Raw genomic sequence first — 25,614 nt, forward strand, 5'->3', positions numbered from 1 at the left:
TATTAATGTTTCTGGACTGCAAGAACAGTGAACAATTTTTTATACATTGCAGTATTAATGTTTCTGGACTGCAAGAACAGTGAACATTTTTTTATAGATTGCAGTATTAATGTTTCTGGACTGCAAGAACAGTGAACAATTTTTTATAGATTGCAGTATTAATGTTTCTGGACTGCAAGAATTTTTTTTATACTTTTTAAAAAAAAATGTATATTTTTTTTTTAATGATTTCTGTATAATTTTTTTATTTTTTTTTTAAGATTTTTTAATACTTTTAAAATAACTATGCACTTAGCAGAACAAAGCACAGGACAAAAGCACCACTGTACTCAGCAGCACAGAGCACAGGACAAAAGCACCACTGGACTCAGCAAGGACAGAGCACTGGACTGATGCACCACTGGACTCAGCAAGGACAGAGCACTGGACTGATGCACCACTGGACTCAGCAAGGACAGAGCACTGGACTGATGCACCACTGGACTCAGCAAGGACAGAGCACTGGACTGATGCACCACTGGACTCAGCAAGGACAGAGCACTGGACTGATGCACCACTGGACTCAGCAAGGACAGAGCACTGGACACAAGGACAGAGCACCACTACCCTACACACCCTCCCTCTTCCCTGATGTCAGGCGGAATGAAGATGGCGGCCGCAAGGTGAGCATTTATGACATCCGAGTCTCGCGAGATCCGACGCGAGACTTGGATGCCATAGCCTCGGTTTGGATTAGTTTGGAGCCCGGAAGTTCCCGAACAGTGCTCGGATCCCGTCGGATCCGCACTGTTCGGGTGGGCTCGGATTAGCGGAATCCGAGCCCGCTAATCCTTAATATCAACGCGTTTCACCCTCAGAAAGGCTTCCTCAGGGATGCTTGAACTTGGATGGGATGGGGCCAGTATTAAATAGGCTTATCTAGATCAATGATGACAACTGATTGGATAAAGTTCAGGTGTCACAAATGTACAATTGGGAACAGCCTGTGAGTGACAGACAGATGTGTTGTGGTGGTTAGAGCTGCAATAAATGATGAGACTTACAGTAATGAATCCTTTTGAGTGAGGATGCTGTGCTGTGGTGTAAATCAAGACAGGGAGAGAAGCGTGAATCATAATAAAGGTATAATCCTACATGCTAATCTTAGCAGAAATGAAATGCATTAACATATAGCAGTTTTTCATAATTAAGCAGAAGAATCAAAAATCTGAGTAAGAACTCTTGGGGGGGGGGGGAGTGACCACATCAACCTTATATCTGGTAAAGAGACTAAATAGATTTACTTGAAAATATGGTCACCGAATGGTCTGAAAATTGATTTTGAGCTGGGTACCTTGCAATAAGAAGGAAACACCTCCATTACTCAGATTTTACATTTTCACTCGCAAACATATTTTGGGGGTTATCTTGACTCACTAACTTACTAGAGTTTTGTGGATTTGTCTGGACTGTCTAAACATTTCTTTGAGGTTTTCGCCGGGTATTCATAACCCCCCAGTCTCCAGACCATAGATATTTGTCTTTCACTGCCCTTCCTTTGCTTTCTATGACAACAGTCAGATATCCCAGTTAGATATTGGCAGCATGGTGGCTAAGTGGTTAGCACTTCTGCCTCACAGCGCTGGGGTCATGAGTTCAATTCCCAATCATGACCTTATCTGTGTGGAGTTTTTATGTTCTCCCCTTGTTTGCGTGGGTTTCCTCCGTGTGCTCCGGTTTCCTCCCACCCTCCAAAACCATACTAGTAGGTTAATTGGCTGCTATAAAAAAAAATTGACCCTAGTCTCTCTCTCTCTCTCTCTCTCTGTCGCTGTGTGTATGTAAGGAAATTAAGACTGTAAGCTCCAATGGGGCAGGGACTGATGTGAATGGTTTCTCTATACAGCGCTGCAGAATCAGTGGCGCTATATAAATAGATGGTGATGATGATGATATCCCAGTGGCTTAAACGTATCACACAGCTGGCTTTGGGATAGAAGGACCCTAACACCGGAAAATCATTTAAACTTGAAGGTGAGGTAGGTGAAACACTAAAAGTTATAATATGAGATATGAGGGTTTTTTGCCAGGCACCAGAGAGCAATTGAATGCTCAGGACCCGTAAGGGCCTACACCAAGTCCCATTCATACTACATCACACTATCATCAATCCAGTGGGAATACATTTATTCTTACTTCTATTAGCTGTGCTATTTTCATTTTTTCTTTTTCCAACCTTACCTGTGAATTATATACATTTTTTTTGTCATTCACAGTGCAAGATCCATGGGTCAATAGGTGACACACCCCTGGGGTGTTTTCTAGCTTAGTGACAGGATTTACTGACTGATTAATATCAAGCCTCAGAGTTGAAAGGAATTGTACGTATTAAAGCATTTACTTTATTACTGTACATATATATATATTAATACTGTCCATGCTGGAGATTTTTTAAACTTCTTTCATGTTCTTGTGACCGAGCTTATAGAAAAACAATACTTTTTTGTATGGTTTATTAAGATAGAATGTGGATAAAGTGCTGGAAAAATTGTGTAATTTTTCCACTTAGAAAACATCAGCAAAATATTTTGAGCTACTACAAAAAAAGCAAAAAAACAAACAATAATTTATCTGAGCCCTTGGGCCACCACAGAGGCGTAACATTAGGCAGAGCAACTCATGCGACTGCTATAGGGCACTGAGGCATAAAGGGCTGGCCTAGGACCCGCTACATCTCCTCCTCCATTCTGATCACTATAGTAGTCAGCAATATATGAATTTTATTGTATTCTCGCAACTGCCTTGTTGTCCACACTACCCAGCTGTCAGATTGCTGCAGTTGTCTCCCGCTCTTGTCTTCCGTTAATTAGAGCAATCACTGACGAGTTTGACAAGTATACCGAGTGAACAGGGATCATTCTAATTAACAGAAACCATGTGTGGGACCTGACAGAAACGAGTTGACAGCTGGGTGCAGTGGGCAGTTCAATGGGGATAGAGTAGGATTTGTGTTTGCAGAAGGCAACTTTAAATAAGTAAACTTCTCAATTTAGTGGTTATGATAAGCAGGGTGAGGGCTCATCAATATTTTGCAATGTGGCCCAATATTTTCTAGTTATGCCCCTGATCAGCCAAGACAAATAATTTTGCCAATGGGTATATATTAATTGCCATTACATTAATGGCATAGCATAACTACTATCACATATATTAAAAATAGATAATTGTGTATACGCTGCAATATTTGATACAAGAAGTACACCTTTATTTATTGCTGCTGGAAATAGTCTAAAAGTGCCATAGAAAATGTCAATTTCACCATGTATGGACCTACAATGACCACCAATCTTAATCATCATTATAATTGCCAAGGCATGGAAACAGACTGACCCCTCTCATATGTCTGCCCTGTGGTCCTATATTTGGTTTATTGCCCAGATGGAAAAGCTCACCCATCATCTCTCTGGCAGCACAGTGGCCTAGTGGTTAGCACTTCTGCCTCACAGCACTGGGGTCATGAGTTTGATTCCCGACCATGGCCTTATCTGTGTGGAGTTTGTATGTTCTCCCTGTGTTTGCATGGGTTTCCTCCGGGTGCTCCGGTTTCCTCCCACACTCCAAAAACATACTGGTAGGTTAATTGGCTGCTATAAAGTTGACCATAGTCTCTCTGTTTGTCTATGTTAGGAAAGTTAGACTGTAAGCTCCAATGGGGCAGGGACTGATGTGAATGAGTTCTCTGTACAGCGCTGTGGAATTAGTGGCGTTATATAAATAACTGATGATGATGATGATCATTTGCACAATAAGAATGAGAAGCTGCACCAAATCTGGTCTCTCTGGCTCTACCTGTAATCTCCATGTGCCCTTGTGTTTTTTCCGTGCTTCCATCGGACTCCTTAATACAGCAGATCCTTAGATGCCTGACCTACCGAGCTGGGCCCACCTGCGAGACCGCACCACTGTCTACCTCCGATTTGTATTTTTCCCCATCAGCGATGACCCCCCCCCCCCCCCCACTCCCTCTCCCTCCGCCCCCTTTTTTTTCTTTTATTATTAAAAAGCTGCTCTAATGCCTGAAAAATTAAATATTATAGTTGGGGTTTTTAATGTGTCTTATGTGTTCTTTGTATTGTAATCTGCTTATGCTTGTTTTTGCAATAGTCTATTTATTGTTCATTGATTGTGTTACTCTTATAATATTTCAAAACAAAAACAAAACATAATTTCTGGTTTAACCAATATATATATATATATATATATATTATAGCTAACCTGCTCAATGTGGCCTGGTAACAAAGGACTGACACACCCCAGTGATGAAGGGGTTAAGTCTAAAATTCTCCTGCAACCTGCCTCTAGGGAGCCTAAATGACGCAATTCATGGTGAATCATGTTATTTTTGCCCCACCTCTTGTGACAAAATGTCGATTTTGCAGCAGGGGCAGAGCCAGAATGATGTGATTCACCATGCCCCCCCTAACTTCTGGATCTGCAAGTAGGATGGGCCTGCTAGTAGGTCTATTTAGTTTGAAAGATTGTGGTAAACAGTAGTTCAATTGGTGAATTGAATAGAATCAAGTCCATGGAGGACCCAATTGCAGTGATGGACATTCTTATACATTTCTAGGGAAGCATGTGGACCTGTAACCTTAAAATGACCATGCATTACACATAATTTCAGTAATAAATATAGCAAGACATTTAATCAGAGACACAACTTGTCACAAAATGCCCAACATGCCCTTAGATCCCTCCTGTACTCCAATAGTCCCTTCAGACGTGTCACTCATACTCCCCATATGCCATTCAGACCCTCTAACATAACCCGCCCGCCTTTCACAACAACTAATGATTACTAATTAGCAACTAATGAACACTAATTAATACCACCATGCCCAAAAAACGTGTTTGACTTGTCAGTCAGGCAGCCAGTGTTCAGGAATTAATCCTTTCCATGGAGGAAGCAGGAAGGTTACATGGTGCTGGCTGCACTAACTCCTCCTCTTCTGATCTCACTTAGAGGTCCTGTGGTTTGCAGTCATGTGATATGGAAGCAGGTGCTCCTATCATGCTATGCTGCTTAAGATGCTGAGCTTCAACCGCAGCTCCAGCTCTGACTTAATCAATAGCAGTGAGAGCGGAGAATACAGCTGGAAAGAGTTGGGGGCCTCAGGTGCAGGCTCATTGGGCCACCTGTTGCCCATTAATGCTCTATTAGGTATCCCTTTGAAAAGGACTCCAAAAAATGTGAACCGCCTAAATAATTGTAAATGTACAGCTTTAAACAAAGAAGTAGCAAGCAAACAGCATTCTAATATTCTAGACTTTAAGAATATAATAATGAACTTAAAGAGCATAACATTAACTTAAGAAAGATAAAACAAAACTTGATAACAGCCTTGTTTTAAAGCCAACAATAAATATATTCAGTTGTTTGCTACAATGTTTATTTTATATGTGATGCTTTTGTGTTCCCAGTTCAAATAATTTATACCTTCTTAAAATTTGTGAGAGTGTTGATTTGTGGCGAACAGAAAATAAGCCGTATTGCCAGCAGGCTAAGTACTTTTGGCACATTTTATTGCCACAGGTAAAATTTAGATCTAGCAAGACTTCATTTTAGCAAATGTAAAGACAAATTAAACAAAATGCTGCTAATTTAAATTCACCTACACACAATGGAGGCAGCCATTGTGTAGTGTAAACTAATATTCACGAATATTCAAAAGCATAGTTGACTAAACTATGTTGGCGAAGGTAAACTTTAAACCTCATATTATACAGTCTAGATAGACTACAAATTTGTTTTGATGAATGATCAGGTGATCCATCTTTACTCACAGGCCCCATATTAAATGAAGAGCACTTAGTCAAATAACTGTTGCACATGATTCGTGGGCATTAGTATCACCCAAAGTATACTTAAATATTTACTATGTGAAGTGATTGCCAAACATGAAAGCATACTAGCCATTTTGTTTCCTTGTAAATTACATTAGCACACTCCTGGGACTATCACTATCCCCCTTCTGCAATAGGATGTAGCAGGGAATAGTAGAAAAGAAAAAGAATACATTTGCTTTGATGCTGCAATCACATCAAATTAGCATATCCTCTAGCTGAGGAAACATATTTCTCTAATGTAAACACACAAATAGCAGAGATTAAAAGTGGGGTTTTTTTAAGCAGGAGAAGCATGTCACAGAAATCACAAAACACATACAGTTCTATTCTGTTCAGTCCAGATTGCATTTAAAGGGAGAATAACCTTATTTTTTGTGCTGTCTGCAAGAAAGCAAATGTGAAAATGCTGTCATTATTTATGTAAGGGCCATTTACAAACCACAAAATCTGCACACCCATAATCTTATTTTATTTGAGAAAGTGTACTACCTGTCCACTCAAGGTTCACACTCACTTTAAAGTCTTTGGGAATACACCTGTAAAAGTACTCTGTACTCTGTACCTATTGTCATGTGCAAGCAATTTTTAGGCATAAATCTGCAAATATATGTTTGTGAATTACTTCCTAGAAATAGTGTGACATGGTTCTCTTAGAAGCTGTTAGATCAATGGGTTTTGTGTATGGTAAACTACCCAGAGGGGGGTGGTAGATAAGGGTAGCACCTTATGGCACCATTTATGGCAGGATGCAAATCTGAAAGCCTTTGAGGATATCTCTTGCAAGACAATGAAATCTAACACATGTTTGGGAGGCCCCAGACATGACGACTGCAGAGACTGGGTTGTATGTTAATGACAGATTCAAGCTGAATAGGGTCACAGGAAAATATCATCTCATTTTCTCCAATATCATACCTACCAGAGGCATGTGTGGTATCCAGATGAAGGGAAACTTATGACCTGTTGTGTGGAGTCATAAAACCCTAATTTGCATTCTACCATCCTGTTGGTTCTGACCTCACAGGAAAGGGGGCTGGGGGGTCCTGTAGCTGGGTTTTAAAACTATAGTGGAAATGTAAGTCTTGGTTCACTCTAAGGGAGTCATTTGATTGAAGAGGTCCCATTTTTTCTGCTTCTCCCAGCACCATAATCTTGATTCTAAGTGAGGTCTCAATTCTGTGTTTCATCCTTTTTGTTTTATAAGAAACAATTGCACTATATTTGTATGTCTTTTATTATCTGTTTTATCTTAAGCATTGTGGATGTATTTTCCATTTTAAATTACACTTAATAAGTTCTAGTCTCTGTGTTCTTACGAATTCATGCGACAGTTTGGTTCAGACGCTACATAATTGAAACTGTGCAAACCTTGTGGTTTATGTGAACTCTGATTAAAGTAAATTGTGCTAGATTAATGCTAGGGAGAACCGAAGGCTTCTTAAATAAGAGTGTCAGCTCTTGTCCGAAAAAACCTTGGTTGTGGCATAATTAGTATCGCAAAGCTAGTGGGTGGCATAGATAGGGAAGGATTTCATCATTTTAGACAGACCAGGTGTTTTTTTTTTGGTTAACCCTGTGTCACATATGCATCACGCAGACTCAGGTGAGGGCTGTTTGTGACACCTATTATTATTATTATTGTTATTATTTACTTATAAGATGCCACAAACAGTCAGCAGCTCTGTACAATGGTGATCGACAGAGTACACATTTACAAAACTACACAATGCATAAATAGAAACAAGTAATACATAATTACACAATACATAAGCATATAATAAACAAATAAACAGAATACAAATATTGCAGAACAGCTGCTCGCATGAAGTAAGTCTGCACTTGATCGGCAAGGCAGGCAAAACAGGCCTAGAGATGCTGAGGACTCACTGATAGAAAGGATCACACGAATGTGATACCCAGAAACTGTTTGGCCCTAGGACCTAGTGAAACAGGACAATCTCACAGCATGATACTGGATATACTTTAAGACCCAGAAGAGTCCAGTCTGTGAGGGCTGCTGGAAGGTTCTGTGTTTCGTATGACTGGAAAAATGATGAGACTGTGGAGACAGTGACTCAAGAAAGCAGAGTAACAGAGAGAGGGCTGAGGAGCCTTGTAAAAAGAGAATATAGAGGAAAACAGATAAAAAGACAGCTAATAAACTGGAGTCACAGCAGCAGTCACCAGGAAAATTGATAGAGGGACAGAGGAGCAGCAGTGACCAGGAGAAGTGACAGAGGGACAGAGGAGCAGCAGTGACCAGGAGAACTGATAGAGGGACAGAGGAGCAGCAGTGACCAGGAAAACTGATAGAGGGACAGAGGAGCAGCAGTGACCAGGAGAAGTGACAGAGGGACAGAGGAGCAGCAGTGACTAGGAGAACTGACAAAGGGACAGAGGAGCAGCAGTGACCAGGAGAACTGATAGAGGGACAGAGGAGCAGCAGTGACCAGGAAAACTGATAGAGGGACAGAGGAGCAGCAGTGACCAGGAGAAGTGACAGAGGGACAGAGGAGCAGCAGTGACCAGGAGAACTGACAAAGGGACAGAGGAGCAGCAGTGACCAGGAGAACTGATAGAGGGACAGAGGAGCAGCAGTGACCAGGAAAACTGATAGAGGGACAAAGGAGCATCAGTGACCAGAAGAACTGATAAAGGGACAGAGGAGCAGCAGTGAACAAAGATAGTGAGACATAGTGAGAAAAAGATCTGAGACAGACATAAACAAGTGTGAGAAAGATAGCATTATAAAGAGAAACTGATAAAGAGATAGAAAGAGATAACAGAAGAGGATGAGACAGTGAGATATATTTACCTGTCTGCAAGTGACAATTTCTCTGACAGGAAAACAACAAATAGTCTGACATATTTATCAGAATATCAGTAGTGTTTATTCCTCCCAATTTACAAGAAGAAATGTACTGACTGTTGGCTGATAGTTATATTTAAACACCAGATAAGTGTGATGTGTGTCCAGTGACAGAGACTCCTACCTCACAGTCACACAGGACCTCCATTATAACTGTAACCAACTGTCACCTCAGAGATGTCCTCCATCTTGTGGTTGGCATCCATATTGTCTAGCTACGTCCATTACCACAAAGACTACTGATTGTTCATAGCGAAAGGAAAATAGTAATTGTCTTATCTGATATGCTGTATGTAGAAATGTAAAATTGTTTTTAAATCCGCTGTGCAATTTCCATCACAAGGCAGTGAATATTGTGCTATATTAAGAGTAAATTATTAGTAAGTAACACTGTTTATAAATAGAAAATTGTAATTATATGATATTGTCTGCTAAACAAACATTTTAGTAATATATTGTTCCTTAATAATAAATTTGACGTTAGTTAATTTTTGGTGTTCTACTTGTATTAGGGACCGAGGGTTCTCTGTCCCACTGCCGTGTTGTAAACTAAAATAGAGCATCCAGAGACCAGGTACGATCCGCACGACACTCTAACAACACCTACCAATACATGAAGAGCTTACATACCACAGGGAAGGGATAGACCCAAATGGGGTGATACTGTGTTAGGAGAGGGGTACCAGAGGGAAAGGAGTTAGGAGGAGGGTAGGTAGGCTTGAATGAAGAAATTAATTTATAGGGCACGTTTGAATTCTTGAAAAGTAGTTTGTAGTCTAATAGGGTATGGGTTCCACAGTTGGGGAGCAGCACAGTAAAAGTCTTAGTGGCAGGAGTGCAAAGTGGCAGTCAGTGTAGTAGTAAGGTGGCATTCATTGGCAGAGTAGAGGGGGAAGAAAATATGGGTAGAAATGTCGGGGGAGAGGAATGGCTGAGGGCTTTGTAGGTGAGGGTAAGGAGTTTGAACTGGATTCTGTAGGAAACAGGGAGCCAGTGTTACTAAATGGCGAAAGAGGACGATAAGCTGTACATCAGTGTTGAGGATAGGCTGAAGTAGGGAGAGGTGGGAAGAAGTAAGGCCAGAGAGGATGGGTTACAGTAGTCTAGGCGAGAAATAACAAGAGGGTGAAAGAGTGTTTTGGTTGCTACTATAGTGAAAAACAGTCAGTTCCTGGAGATGTTATGAAGGTGCCAGAAGCAGGATTGGGAGAGGGCCTGTTTGTGTTGTGTAAAAGAGTCAAAGAGACTCCCAGAAAGTGAACTTAAAAGAAAGAAAAGAGGTAAATCTATCAATGAATAGGGAGTGGTGGGGAGTTGAAGGGACCCTAAATTATTTCCTTACTATACATATCCAGTTTCAAAAAGCACTGGGCATTCAAGCTGAGATGGTCAAAAAACAGTTGCAGACACGAGAGAAGGAAAGTGGAGAGGCAGAGGGGAGGAGAGGTAAATTTGTTTATTATTGGGGTACATGTTATATTAATAGCCAAAGAAGCTGATAAGGTCACCAAAGGAGGAGGCCTAGAGGGAGAAGAGCAAGGGGCCAAGAATGGACCATTGGGGGACCCCAACAGGTAGGGGAAGAGGTGGGGAGATGGAGTTGGAGGTAAAGATGAATAAGAGGGGGGAGCTGAAGGGGGTTGGAGAGATGCTAAAGGAGATGAGATGATGGTCAGCAAGAGGGAAGTAGAAGTTGTTGGGACAGCATAAAGGTGGGGAAATAGAAGGTCAAGGGAATGACCTGTGCTGTGGGAGGGAGAGGAGGTCCATTGACAGAGCCTGAAAGGGGATGAGAGGGAGAGAAGCTTGGAGGCAGAAAGGTTAATAGGGAAGTTAAAATCTCCCAAGATGAGGGAGAGAAGGTCAGAGAAGAGGAAGTGAGGGAGGCAGGTGACAAGATTATCAAGAAATTGTGAGGCAGGACCAGGGGCACAGTAGATGACTGCAATGCAGAGATGAATAGGAGAAAAAGGTGGATGGAGTGAACTGTGAAGGAGTAGAAGGACAAGGAGTGCTCAGAGGGAATGACTAACCCAGCAGGGGGAGAAAGGGATACCCACCCCACAATGCTGTGAGAGAAGGACAGCCCCCGAGCAGGGCCGGAATTACCGCTACACAACCTAGGCACTTGCCTAGGGCCCAGTGGTCCCCAGGTGGCCCGACAGCAAGGCGTGTGGTAGGGTATGCCAGTCAAGAAAAAATATATTGTGTCAGAGAGAGAAAAAAACAAATAAAATAAAAAAAATCACATGATTGTGTTATGACTGCCTATGTTTGGTATCTGGCAGCAGTACCTATAATCCACCAGAGGTGCTGCTGTTCTGCTCCTTAACTCTGCAACATGCCTGAAGGAGTTAATCTCCTTGTCTGATGCCTAATTAGAACTGCATCTGTCGCACTGCTTCAAATACCTGCCTCAAGCTGTGCTCTGTGCAGTTCATCCGTTTGTTCCTGGCTGCTGCTGCTGCCCTGTTCCTGTGTTTGCTCCATTGCTTGATCTTCTACTGTGACCCTCGGCTTGAATTCCTGGACCCTGCTTGTTTGCCTGTTGCCCTGACCTTTGGCTCGACTTCTGGACCTCGCTTATTCGCTTGTGACCTTGATCTCTGCCTGGCTATTTGGATTTTGTTTATCTGATCTCTGCTAGATCCCTGGACTCTGTCTGCTTCCCTGGACAGCCTTGTACCTTCTGGACTGGGGTAAACGTATAATACCTGTTCCTGCCATTTTACTATACAGTTTCTTTTGGAACCTGTTCTTATCTGTGGATTTGAGTTATCTTTGTTTATGTGTTTAACTGAATAAAGACACTTTGCTTAATACTTCCGTTGCTCTTCGTGAATCTACTAGGAATCATAACATGATGAACTGCCATACAATCTGGGCCTGCTGATTGCACGCCCTCTGACTTAGTCTTGGAATTCCTAGAGTTTTTGCATTGAACTCTGTGTTTGGCTATTAGACATGTCAGTAAATCCACAATTACAAATGCTGCAAATGGACATTGTTCAGCTCCGTTACCAAATCATACAGGTATCCAGAGGGGGCGCTGCCCTTAAAGTCTGCTTCAGAGGGGGCGCTGCCCTTACAGTCTGCTCCAGAGAGGGCCCTCTCCCTCCAGTCCACTCCAGAGTTGCCAGTCCATGCGGTTCAGCCCGAGTTGCCGGTCCATATGGTTCAGCCCGAGTTGCCGGTCCATGCGGTTCAGCCTGAGTTGCCGGTCCATGCGGTTCAGCCCGAGTTGCCAGTCCATGCAGTTCAGCCCGAGTTGCCGGTTCATACGGTTCAGCCCGAGTTGCCCGTCCATGCGGTTCAGCCCGAGTTGCCTGTCCATGCGGTTCAGCCCGAGTTACCACTTGGCGCTGTCTGCTCTGGGGCATCTCACAGTGCTGTCTGCTCTGGGGCATCTCACAGTGCTGTCTGCTCTGAGGCATCTCACAGTGCTATCCAGTCAGAGTGCTGTGCCCAGTCCGGGCTTCCCGTCAGGTGTGCCCAACTTGCCGTCCCAGCCGAGGACTCTCCAGAGACTGCTGCACAAGCTGGGTACTCTTCAGAGTCTGCTATTGAGCCTGAATGCCCAGAGACTGCTATTGAGCCTGAACGCCCAAAAGCCTCTTCCGAGTCATCAGATCCTCCTCCAGTCTTCTTTGATGGAGACATCAAACAGTTTGTTATGGTACTCGATGAAACAGTTTCAAGAATGTCCGGATTATTTTGTTGACCAATTTAACCAAGTGGGTTCAATTATTATGTGTTTTAGAGGGGAGCCACAAACCTGGGCCTTCTCATTACTAAATTCCGATGACCCCATTATTCATAATACCATAGACTTTGTTAATGCTGTTTGTCAGAAGTATAGTCCATCCACATCAAGTCATCTGATCACGATTTTTCTATGCCCATTCCAGCCTGTGCGTCAGTTCCTGCACTTGTCCATAAGACCTCTATGAATGTGTTTTCCATCAGACAGTCTAGGTCACCTAGGGAGAAGGTTAACAAGAAGGGAAAAACCCTTGCATTGCCACTTCAGTCACAACAAACACCAACCTTGGGACTGGCTTTTTGGGCATATCATCATCTGTTGATAAAATAAAAGTTCCTATCCCGACTCTAGGCTGGGACTCAGACTCTGAAAGTGAATTTGTGGAAGATACTAGAGAGTTAGTGGACGAACTTACCAATTCCTCTGCTTTTGAAGAATTGGGTCTTCTCTGTACTCCATTGGAGAAGAGCCCAATTGTGTCTCCAGGGAGATCTTATAAAAAGAAAAAGAAGAGGTGGAAAAACCTTAAGGTAGCATGTATGGAGCATCTGGAATCCGCTCCTTAAAGGGGGGGGGCTATGTTAAATTGCAGCAGGCCTTGGCAGCCTCCTCCCCTCCTCCCTGTGCCGTTGCGTTTCACTGAATGTCGAGCATGAGACGCCGTGTGACGTCATCGCGCCCAACATTATATTCAGTGAAGACTCACTGTGGAGCAGAGAGGAGCAGCGTGATCGACGGAGCAAGAAAGAAGACAAACAGAACAAAAGATGAGAAAACAGAAAGAAGAAAACAGAAGAGAGGAAAGAAATAGAAGGTAAGCAAACTAATGGAGGGACAATGGCAGGGTTGAGTACGGCTAGACAATCATGAGAAATCCGACACAGAGAAGACCTACAAGAAAAAATCTAGTTAATGAAAAAACGACTTACCTGAAAAACGACTGTGCAGATATCCGATAGCAGCAGATGGCTGACAGGACCTCCTTCTGAATGAACATCTCTCTGACAGTAGTGTCTGACGTGAGTGCGACCTGAATGAATTTAAATTTAAAGCGGCAATGTCGGAACCACGCAGGTTAACTGTTTAAACAGGTAAGTCTGTCAATACTGCTGTCGTTTTTTCATGAAATCGTTTTTTCTTGTAGGTCTTCTCTGTGTCGCATTTCTCGTCATCATTGAAACGATTACCACCGCAATGGTAATGGTTTTCTGCGTATTATTTTTGCCAATAACTTAATAAGTATTTCTGTCCTGACTTAAATACTTATGAAGTTATTTTGACCCAACAACTTACAAACTGGGACAGCGCGGTAATTATTTAGGGGTGCCTTTTTCTGTAGAAATGTGGTCTAGCTCTTTTCACATGTTAGGTACACCCCAAACATTATAAGCAATGCCCCGATTGGTATGGGCACACCTCTTTTGGCGGCACACATAGCTTCCTTTCTACTCAACTATAGGGGTATATGGTATGCTACAAAAATATAGTGCTATGGATTGTTTCAGGAAGGGGGCCCAAACCAGTATCTTGCCTAGGATCCCATAAGATCTAAATCTGGTTCTGCCCCCAAGGGAGAGAGTGATGGAAGAGGTGGTGTCAGCAGGGGAATGAGGTTTTTAGAGTTGTTGGCTAGCATATGTGGGCTGGGTTTATAGCTCAGTTTTGAAAAATTGCGTCTGAGATGGAGAGAAAACATCAAAGACGAAATGGCAGAAAGATGTCGGATAGTGAAACATGGAGAAGATTGAGCAATTCGGGAACCATTCGCATAGAGAAGAAACTGAAATCCAAAAGCACTTATTACTTTCCCACTGACGTGGTATAGACCGAGAAGAGGAGATGAGAAGAACTGGGACTGAACCCTGTATCATTCAACTGATAGAAGAAGCAGAAAGGAGGGAGATACAAAGAAACAGACACTGAAAGAGTGCCCTGATAAATAGAATGTCAACCAGGATAGGCCATTGTTCTGAAGACCGAGGAAATACAGCGTTTGTATGAGAAGTGAGTGATTAACAGTGTCAGATGCAGCAGAGAGGTCCAGAAGATTAAGAAATGATTAATGGCCTTTAGATTTAGCAGTGTTCAAAACATTGACCACCTTATTCGGTGCAATCTCTTTGGAGTGTTGGGCACTAAAGTCTGACTGAAGAAGATCCAATAGGTTGTGTGAGAAAAGAAAGCATGTGCAGGGCTGCCAAGAGAAATTCAGGGCCCTGGTAGAGCAACTTCATGGGGCCCCCCTTCTAGTTGAGCATGGTAAAAAGTTAGTTCAGCGGTGGCGCAAAAGTGGGAGTGGTCGTTCAATTGGGGGCATGGCTGTGCATCATTGGGGCGAGGCTAGCAAGTGAAAAGCGCTAGGCCACCCTTCTACAGAAAAAAAACCTGCATTGTTGTGTACATCATTGGCACAAAGTACATCTAGCACCATAGTGTAGTATATAAAGAATGCAGTGTGTACATAAAGAGTTCACAGACTTGGCCTGTACCTTACATTGGACAGAACAGTCACCAAAAATTGGGATTGTCCCTCTAGAATCACCACATTTGACAGACTCTCCTGCTCTCTCCTATCTGTTATTGTCACTTTCACCACCTGTGGCTGCTGGTTTCTTTAGTTGCAGCTTGTCTGGGTCCTGGAATGTAGGGGGCCCTATATGGGGAAAAGATGGGTACATTTAGAAAATTCCAACCAGCCACAGTTGGCTGGTTGGAAATCAATAACATCCACGATTAATAACTAGACAACTAAAAAACTTGAGCGCTCCTTTTCACGATTGTATATAAAAGATTATGTATAAAAAATTATTAACCAAAAAAATCTGTAGTTTATCGCAACCCTACTCAAGGGTGCCAACCTTGTACAGAACCACAAGAAGAAAAGAACAATGTAGGCGCACCAAATATAGCAGATCATATATAAAAAAATATTTAAAAAATATTAAAAAAATATAAAAAAAATATTTTCAATATTTGTTTATTTATGATCTGATATATTTGGCGCACCTACATTGTTCTTTTTTTCTTACGATTAATAATTAGGCCTTCCTCCAGCCCCAACATTAAAATAATAGTATTCCCATTTAATAAATAAACATATTTTTCTCCCTCAAAACAGCTCCAGTAATAAATTAAAAGTATTTACATTTCAGAAATATATACCTATTTCCCACAACCATCACTGCCATTAAATAATTTATTGTCACATTTAATAAAGAGACCTCATTGCCACAAGCCCCCTGTGCCATCACATGCCCTCCATTCTGTTTCCCCCCCCCCTTCACCTGGCCCCATTCATCACACTGTGCCATACTGCCCACTCTTCACTCTGTGCCATGCTGCTTCCCTCCTCCTCTTCATCACTGTGCCATGCTGCTTCCCCTCCTTTATCACACTGTGTCATGCTGCCCTCTTCTTCATCACACTGTGCCATGCTGCTCCCCCCTTCTACATCTCATTGTGCCATGCTGCTCCCCCCTTCTTCATCACACTGTGCCATGCTGCTCCTCCCTTCTTCATCTCAATGTGCCATGCTGCTCCCCCTTCTTCATCACACTGTGCCATGTTGCTCCCCCCTCTCCTTCATCACACTGTGCCATGCTGCTCCCCCCTTCTTCATCACACTGTGCCATGCTGCTCCCCCCTTCTTCATCTCATTGTGCCATGCTGCTCCCCCTTCTTCATCACACTGTGTCATGCTGCTCCCCCCTTCTTCATCTCACTTTGCCATGCTGCTCCCCCTTCTTCATCTCACTGTGCCATGCTGCTCCCCCTTCTTCATCACACTGTGCCATGTTGCTCCCCCCCCTCTCCTTCATCACACTGTGCCATGCTGCTCCCCCCCTTTTTCATCTCACTGTGGCATGATGCCCCCCCCCTTTTCAACACACTCTGCCTTTCTGCTTTCCTCCCCTTGCCTCCGTTCCTTTACTTATCTTTGCATTGGCTTCTTTCATTCATTCTCTTTTCTTTCCTTCTCTCTTTTTGCTTCTTGCTGGGTCCTCTCCGCGCCGCTCCTCACTGAATGTCGGTCATGACGTGATGACGTCACGCCCGACATTCAGTGCAAAGGGAGCAGTGAGGAGGGAAGAGGGACGCCGATGCTGCGGTCATGTGAGTATTTGTATATAGGTTAAAAAAAACTTCAGCTGTGAGGGCCCAAGCCGGGCATTACAGGGCCTGGGTAATTAGTACCTCCCCCCTCTCGGCAGCCCTGCATGAGTGACAAGTGTAGGAAAGACTCTCAAGAGGCTTGGAGGGGCATTGGAGTAGATACATTGGCCGTTAATCTGAGAAGAAAGTAAGGGGTAGAATTCAGATCAACTGATTTGTGAAATTATAGGGTCAAGTGTACAGCTTTTAGAGTAGGAAGAGAAGAAAGATACTTCATCTGCACTTGTGTGATCAAAAAATGAAAAGGTGCTATAAGGAAGAGAGAAGGAATTGAGCAGGTTATTTATTGGGGAAGATGATTGCATTTCATGTCCGATCTTATTAATTTTGTCCTTGAAACAGGAAGTCGGATCTAGGGCATTGATGGTAATGGGGGGAGTTGATTTGAGAAGGAATTTAAATGTATTAAAAAGGTATTTGGGGTATAGAAATTGGAACTATGTTCGTTTGGCAGTGTCCCAAGCATTTTGATAGGAGTGGAAGAAAGTCGTATATTTGAGGCAGTATGAGATTTTCGCCAATATCATTCTACTTTGTGAGAAAGTTTTTGAAGTCATCATGTTTCTTTAATGTGACACAGCTGATATTGTGTTGAGGTAGAATATAAAGAGTTGCTAGTGTGTAGAGGCATCTAAAGCAAATGTACAGCAATCATCATTATCAACTTCAAAGCTGCACCCATCCCATTTAGGCGCAGTACTTACACTTTGTAAGGAATGTATTTCAAAGATACATGTAACCTCTAAGGGATGTACATAACTTGCATCTGCAGGCGCTTACTTACAAGTGAATGTCCCTGATCCAGCTCTCAAAGTGCAAGAGGCAGCAATTGTTAGATACACGCATCTCAAATTAATGGTGCAAGTTGTACACATGCACAGTATGACAAATTTTATGTGATCAAAACTACAGTGCGCAAATGTATATACATGTCACTCTATAACCCCCGCCCCCGTCCCCATTTGAGTCTACTGCACTTTGCACATTACCGCGTAAACAAATTGTTCACAAGAGTGGACTTATCATTTAACGGGGGAAGCTTTAGCTAACCAATGGTGCCTCATTACACAAAATCAATCTGGTGTATGTGTGTGTGTATATGTTTACATGTGTCTGTGGGTATGTTTCTAAACTTTCATTAACCTGCAATTAGATATCAAACAACACCTTCCTCAACAACTTATTTTATTACTAAACATTAAACTGCAGGCTTAATTATATTTGTTTTAGACAGTTTGCAGTGTATGTGTGTGTGATTCACTGTTTCTTTCAAACTAAATTTGCATTATAATTCTTTGGATACCGTGGGCCTAAGTCATTAAGGAAAGCAAGGCAAAAAAGGAGTAAATGTTTTCTGGGACAAACCATGTTTCAATACAAGGGGTGCAAATTAGTTTATTATTTTGCACATAAGATAAATACTGGCTGTTTTTTCATCTAGCACACAAATACTTGATAGCTTTATTTTTACACGAAATTTAAAATTGATCTAGGACATGCCCTACCCCAACTGTAAATCTGTCTCCACATTTTAAATTTGCCTGCCCCTCCAATGCAACATGGTTTTGCCCAGATGCAAAGTTATTAATTTTTCATGCTTTGCTCTCCTTAATGACTGAACATGCCTGAAAAAGTGGAATAAACTAAGAGAAATAAACTATAAGAAATAAAGGTGCAAATGAGGTAAAGGAAACAATTAATAACACTCAAGCACTTCTATATTTTGAGCACTTCACATCATATAACCCCAACGCACCAACTTGATGCGAATGTTTGAATTGCATCAACATTTATAATCATAACTGGATATCCATTCAAGTGTAGTGATGATGCAGTTACAGATAGTGTGAGGTCTATTTTAGGGACACACTGGTTGACCTTGGAACTCAGCTGCTCTTTAATATTGTAAATCATAGCTACAAAGTTCCTTTTAAGTAGATCCACTTGGTAGAGTTGAATCATGTCCATTTTGGCACCTTATTAGTATTACTAGAGGCCAATGCAAACTAGAGCACCCACAGTCCAATCCTACTGAGAAGGGCACATTTCATATTGTAATCTAAGCTGTTTCCAAATAATATCAACTAGCCTGGTGCAAAAATAACATAGGCAACATGTGTGATACTTGACCGGCTTGCTTATTATATTTGAGACGTGGAAATGTATCTCTTTGGTGTTTACCCACCATGCGGCACTAAGAAGTGGCAGCAAAAGCTAAGTAAACAAACGATGCAAACCATACAACTCCCAGGGCTGCTTTTATGGCTACATTTTATTACATCTTATTACTGTCATTATCCAGACATGTTGACGTCAATAAACTTTATATATGTGACTGACTGAAGAGGGTGAGCACAAATATATTATCATCTTCTATTTATTTCCCATTATGTAATAAGACAATTTTCCAGGAATCTTTCCTTGTCTGAGCAGATAGACCACATTTGGGCACGTCTCCCATCATCTTCAGCATGACTGGGCATGAGCATACAGCACCACCCTCTCCATCTAATCATTTGTGAATCATTGAAGATCCCTACATACATCGCAATCTGTCCACAGCCACTTCTGGAAGTTTCTATTGTTTGTCATGGGGTTTTTTTTTTTTTGGCTCTTTGTGACAGCTACACGATAAGATATTCAATCCCCAAGCAAGTAAATCTGTGCATTTACAATGAAAGCCAAGATGATCCATGTGCAATTATGTGCTCTGAAACATCTACTTTACATGTGTGCTCTGAAATGTGTAATTAAGTATGAGGTCATTGAACAACACAATGCACTTTACATTACTCTACCTACAGAGTAAGACTTTAAAGACAGGGATGTCCTGTCTTTTATCATAATTGCCCGGTGTTTTATTTTTACCTCAGCCATGAAACGTTTGCACACTAATGCATCATTTTCTGTTTTTTTGTTTAAGAAGTTATTATGATTAGAATTGCAAACACACAGGGCCGGCACTACCATTAGGTGGACGTAAGTGACTGTCTATGGCATCAATAGTTAGGAGACACCTAAAAGTGTCTTTTGCTGAGCTAGTTGTGTGAGCGCTATGCTGGCTATTTACTATTACAAATGGGATTTATACTTGTTTTTGCTAACTGTAATTGTTTGAGTATAACTCCTATTTGGGCTTTGTACCACACGTTTGATATTGTATTTATTATAACACCTGTGTGTATTCTTGTATTTGTATACTGACTGGCTAGCATTGCAGAATCTGTGGTGCCTTATGAATAAACAATGATAATGATAAGTTACATTATGTAACTTATCCAGTGATTATAGCCCCCACGATGCATCCATCATCATCATTTATTTATATAGCGCCACCAATAGAGAATATCTGCCATTCATATCAGTCCCTGCCCCATTGTAGTTTACAGTCTAAATTCCCTATCACACACACACACACAAGCACACACACACACAAGCACACAGGCATACACACACACACACACACACACACCTGTTCGGGAGTTGCGTTTTAGCTATTTGATTTCCTACTTTATTCAGATTAGACATTCTACAGTATAATAACTTGTTTTTTTATTTTTTTCCTCAAACAGTATATTATGATGTTTTTAATGCCTACTGTGGATAAAATGCATTTTTACAGTTGCTCCTGATTGCAAACACATGTTCTACCATGCATACACAGCTGTCATCATTAGCAATGGGCACTTACACCAGGTTGAATCGGTCGCTGCTGAATGCACTCAAGCTTGTCACGCTCTTACTGTACATTGACTACATGCATAGACCCATTCTCCTCCCCGTTCTGCCCATGAAATCATAGGCTGTAGTAAGGGTCCTTTGCACTTGATGAATTGATCGTTGCTGCGTATACTCCGATTTTATGCACAATATGGCATGTATCGCCATTTACGTTCCTTGATGATTCAGGTCCTAGATGTTCTGCCCATACACTGGATTCTCTTTGCAGATCAATGTAATCTTAAATGAAAGATTATATACATAAGGGCTCATTTATAGCCCAGTAAAATACAGAGCCACAGTACATTTCATTGTTTTAAATTAGCTTATTGTTCTGCTATGCAGATGCATTGCTCCTTGATAAAAAAAAGTGCACATTTTTTTTCCCCCCATAATAAACTTTAACTTTTTATTTTTGTATCAATTAACTCATGACATTAAGAGGATATCAGACTGTCTTTATTTTAAGTGTCCCAACTATATATGTTTAATTTTTATTTACATTGGTTTATATTTAGATGTTAACAAACTACTTCTATGACCTGCTTTTAGATGCCATATTTTTAGTAGTGGAAGACGACTATATGACTAAAAATAGGAGCACTGTCAGTCTCCAATTTCTGAAGTTTTTAATATTTTGTCCTCTATATCTAAATCATGTTAATTAATTTCTGCTCAGGATCATCCACTTTATTGCAGATATCCCAAATTCTGAAACATCTTATGTCATATACAGAATTCCCCTGAGCCAGTGTGATGTGTAACAAAGGGTTAGTCATAACAAGACCACCTGGTATGTCTAAAAATAATCGAAAATACCCCTTTAATTATACCTCATATTAAATATAAATTGTAGAATACTGACACCAATAAAAACAGTTTGCAGAAGTTCTGCGATTCTCCCTGAAATAAATTCTACTACAATTAAAACTCCTTCAGGAGCCAGCTAAACTTGAGTCCAATCAATGAAACAAGATTGGAGATGTTGGTTAGAGTTGCCCTGCCCTATAAAAAACACTTACAAATTTAGAGTTTGCATTTCACAGGAAGCATTGCCTGATGCGAATCTTCCTTGAACAAATGAATTTCAGAAGGTTTAAAATCAAGAACTGCTGACTGGCATAAAGCTGGAATGGGTTACAAAAGTATCTTTAAAAGTCCATGGAAAGACAAATTGCCTATAAGTGGAGAAAGTTCAGCACTGATGTCACTCTCCCTAGGAGTGGTCGTCCTGCAGAGATGACTGCAAGAGAACAGCGCAGAACGCTCGAAGAGTGTCAGCTAAAGACTTACAGAAATCTCTGCTACTTGCAAACATATCTGTTTACAAGTCTACAATACGCAAAACACTGAACAAGAATGGTGTTCATCACAGAAGAAGCCACAGCTGTCCAAAAATAATTTTTGCTGCACGTCTGAAGTTCGCCAAAGAGCATCTGGATCTTCCACAGTGCTATTGGCAAAATGTTCCGTGGACAGATGAAATGAAAGTTGAGTTGTTTGGAAGAAACACAAAACAACATGTGTGGAGGAAAGAAGCCACAGCACAGCAGCATCAAATCTCATCCCAACTGTAAAGCATGGTGGACGGAGCTGCTTTGAGAGTCCTGACCTCAGCCTGATTGAGATGCTAAGGCATGAGCTGAAGACAGTGGTTCACACCAGATAGCCCAAGAATATTTATGGATTGAAACAGTTTTATAAAAAGGAATGGTCCAAAATCCCTCCTGACCTTTGTGCAGGTCTGATCCGCAGCTACAGGAAACATTTGGCTGAGGGTATTTCTTCCAAAGGAGGCTCAACTAGTTATGAAATCGAAGGATTCACATACTTTTTCTACCCTATACCGTGAATGTTTACATGGTGCGTTAAATAAATACCTCAAAACATATAATTGTGTGTTGTGTGCTAGCTATCTATAGCTATCTATCAATAGCTATCTATCCATCTATCTATCTATCTATATATATATATATATATATATATATACACAAGTTAACCCGTGCATGATACTCATGCATTCTAGTCAAATCAAGCTACTTAAGGTGTTAAAAAGGTTCTTGTCATGCATTTGGGCCATAGCCCAGGCCTCAACCACCAACCACTCCCCACTGTCACCCCCGGCAACCACCAACCACTCCCAACTGTCACTTCTCCTTCAAGAAATATATATATATTTTTTTTAAATCTTTATAAACACTTTTAACAATTAACAAATTAAATTAACAAATTAAAAACATCTTAGTATACCAAATTTCAGCCCTTTCTGAATTTTTTTTCTCACACACACTAAGAATTTAGTAGGTCAGTGTATAACTCCGCCCAGCAGGTGGCGCTGCAGCTTGGTTTTATTTTTTCCACACACACACACAGACAGACTAACACACGCCACTAGACATTTATATTATAGATACATATATATATATATATATATATATATATATATATACCACTGCAGAAGAGTTTTCAGGGTGGATGATGCTATTGAAATGACGCAGACATGGTTTGCAAACATCTGTAAATTTAGAAATATTAAATGAATCCACATTTCTATCGATCAGTAAGAGGAACAGGGAGCTGATTGAAAACTTAGATATTCTTAACAATATTTTAGTAGATAAAAACAGAAAAACAGTATCTCACCAGTGTCTCACTAATGGTTTCCTGTTCCTCGTCTACATCTTAAAAAAATAAGCTGGAATGAAGAAACTATACACCTTTGTTCCTTACCCTATAATTTCATCAGAGCTTTGTAAAGTAAATATATTTAGTAACCCTATACCCGAGAGAACAAAGTTCAGGTAACTTTCCGGGGTGCTCAATTTGCAGAAAAAGTATCTGTGGGAAGAATATTGGAAAGTTTGATTTCCCTTTACTTTGGTTGGATTTCTCTATATAATGCCCATAAAGTATAAATACGTTTACTGCATTATGCTACCAAAAGAAAGCTCTGTCTGTCGCCAAACAACAATGTAGAATCCACCAAGGTAGATTTTGAAATAAAGGGATTTCTATGAAACAGGAATGAAGGGCCTGATTCATAATGGGCCTGATTCCTTAAGGAATATAAATGAACGTAGTCAATATACAGTAAAGGCGTGTCAATCTCGAGTGCATGCAGCATCGAATGGTTAAAGCTTTGGACATCTCAAAGGTACGTGTTTTTGCACCACGTACAGGTCTAGTGTATGTGCCGTGTGATAGTGATGATGTTCGTGTATGCATGTTATAACATGTGTTTGCAATCAGGTGCAACTGTAAAAATGCATTTTATGTACAGTAAACAGTAATAACATCCTAATAAAAGTATTTTATTGATAAAAAAATGAAAAAAAGTTTTTATTTTGTTTAAATGTTTTGTCATTAGTGACTATATTATTAGCAGATGACATTAATTTTTTTTTTTTTCTGTGTGTTCTTTTTGGACTTGATATTCCACATATGTATTGGACATATGCTGCGGTGTATTGTCCGTAATAGCAGAGCAGACCTAGATCCACATTCATCAACAGAAAAAATCTTTAGATCAGCTCCTTTTTGAATTACTGGCGCACAATACAATCGTAATATTGATATTAATTCATTAAGGTATTAACAAGCAGACTGGTCAGTGTCCAATGGATGTCTAACAGTTCAGATCTGATCTCTCTGATAGGTCTTAACTTATTCGATAGAAATGCATTTATTTTAATTTGATTATATCTAAAATATTTATTTTTTCAAAAACATTTTTAGCTTTTATTGAGGCAATTTAGAAGTACAGCAATGTAGTACCATACATGTGCAAAATATAGTTTAAGTTATCAAACATGAGAGTTATGAGTCACAAAATAATAGATTAAAAAGGAAACAAACCTAATAATATAATATAGACCAAGCGAAAAAATGAGGTATATGAGTCGTCAATTCTAAGTAAAACAAATATTTAAGCAATTAATTAAAGGCATGGGAGTAACAAGGGAACTTATCAGGAGGATGTATAGCACAATGTAAGTAATAGTTGGGTTTCATACCATGTAGTATGGCGAAAACAATTACAGATCTGTTCTTTTGTCAATGGTTGTAATGTGCTAATAAAACTCGCCCATGTTTCAAAAATGTCTTTGTTTGCAGAGAAGCCTTCAGCCAGTTAATACAGAGATTATCTCTGAACAGTTCAAATTAGGGGGGAGGGGGGATACTGTGAATCCACATTTGGAGGATACTTTTAAAAGCTGCTGCCGAAATGGCCCAGAAGAGCTTTCTTCCACCTTTAGTTATCTTAATATTTGATGGTAAAATTCCCAAAACTAAAAGGTACAATGTAGGTAATTAACTAATTAATGAATTCTTCAGTAGCAAATTTTCAAACTCGAATCCAGAAACGTCCAAACTCGAATCCAGAAACGTCTAACCATGGGGGCATTCACATAGGCATTGACATAGGTCCGCATAATGGCAATGTGTCACAGGCACTAGGAGTTCTGCCCAGGATTCACCAGTTGATAATGCTTACCAGAGGGGCGGGGTTTACACAGCGGTCCTCTGGGCAGTAGGGTGAATAGTAGGAACGTATATAACAGCAGATGGAGAGAGAATGCCAATGGAATAGATGAGAGTCAGTGACTTGCAGCTATACTGGTAGGAGAGTCAGCGACTTGCAGATGTACTGGTAGGAGAGTAGAGTGGACGTGAACAGGTGAAGGAAGGTAACGGGAGAGTCAGTGGTCTGCGGATAGCAAGTTGTACCACTGCTGTGAAGGGAAGACTTGTCCAGGTGCAGGTAGGTAGCGGGAGAGTCAGTGGTCTGCGTATAGCAAGTTGTACCACTGCTGTGAAGGGAAGACTTGTCCAGGTGCAGGTAGGTAGCGGGAGAGTCAGTGGTCTGCGTATAGCAAGTTGTACCACTGCTGTGATGAGAAGACTTGTCCAGGTGTAGGTAGGTAGCGGGAAAGTCAGTGGTCTGCGTATAGCAAGTTGTACCACTGCTGTGATGAGGTGAGGACTTGTCCAGGTGCGGATAAGTGGAGGAGTGATAAGAGTCTATAACTGTATAAATACAATTGGAGAGCAGAGGAGCTAGTCCCAAAGAGATATGCAGCGTCACAGCTAATAGTCTATAGTGGGTATGTATACCGCTGCTGAGTAGAGAGGCTTGTCCAAAGCGGATATGCAGGATAAAAACTGATAGTCAATAACAAGTATGCATATCGCTGCTGAGTAG

Source organism: Mixophyes fleayi, chromosome 3 (assembly GCF_038048845.1).
Source record: "Mixophyes fleayi isolate aMixFle1 chromosome 3, aMixFle1.hap1, whole genome shotgun sequence".
Lineage (NCBI taxonomy): Eukaryota > Metazoa > Chordata > Amphibia > Anura > Limnodynastidae > Mixophyes > Mixophyes fleayi.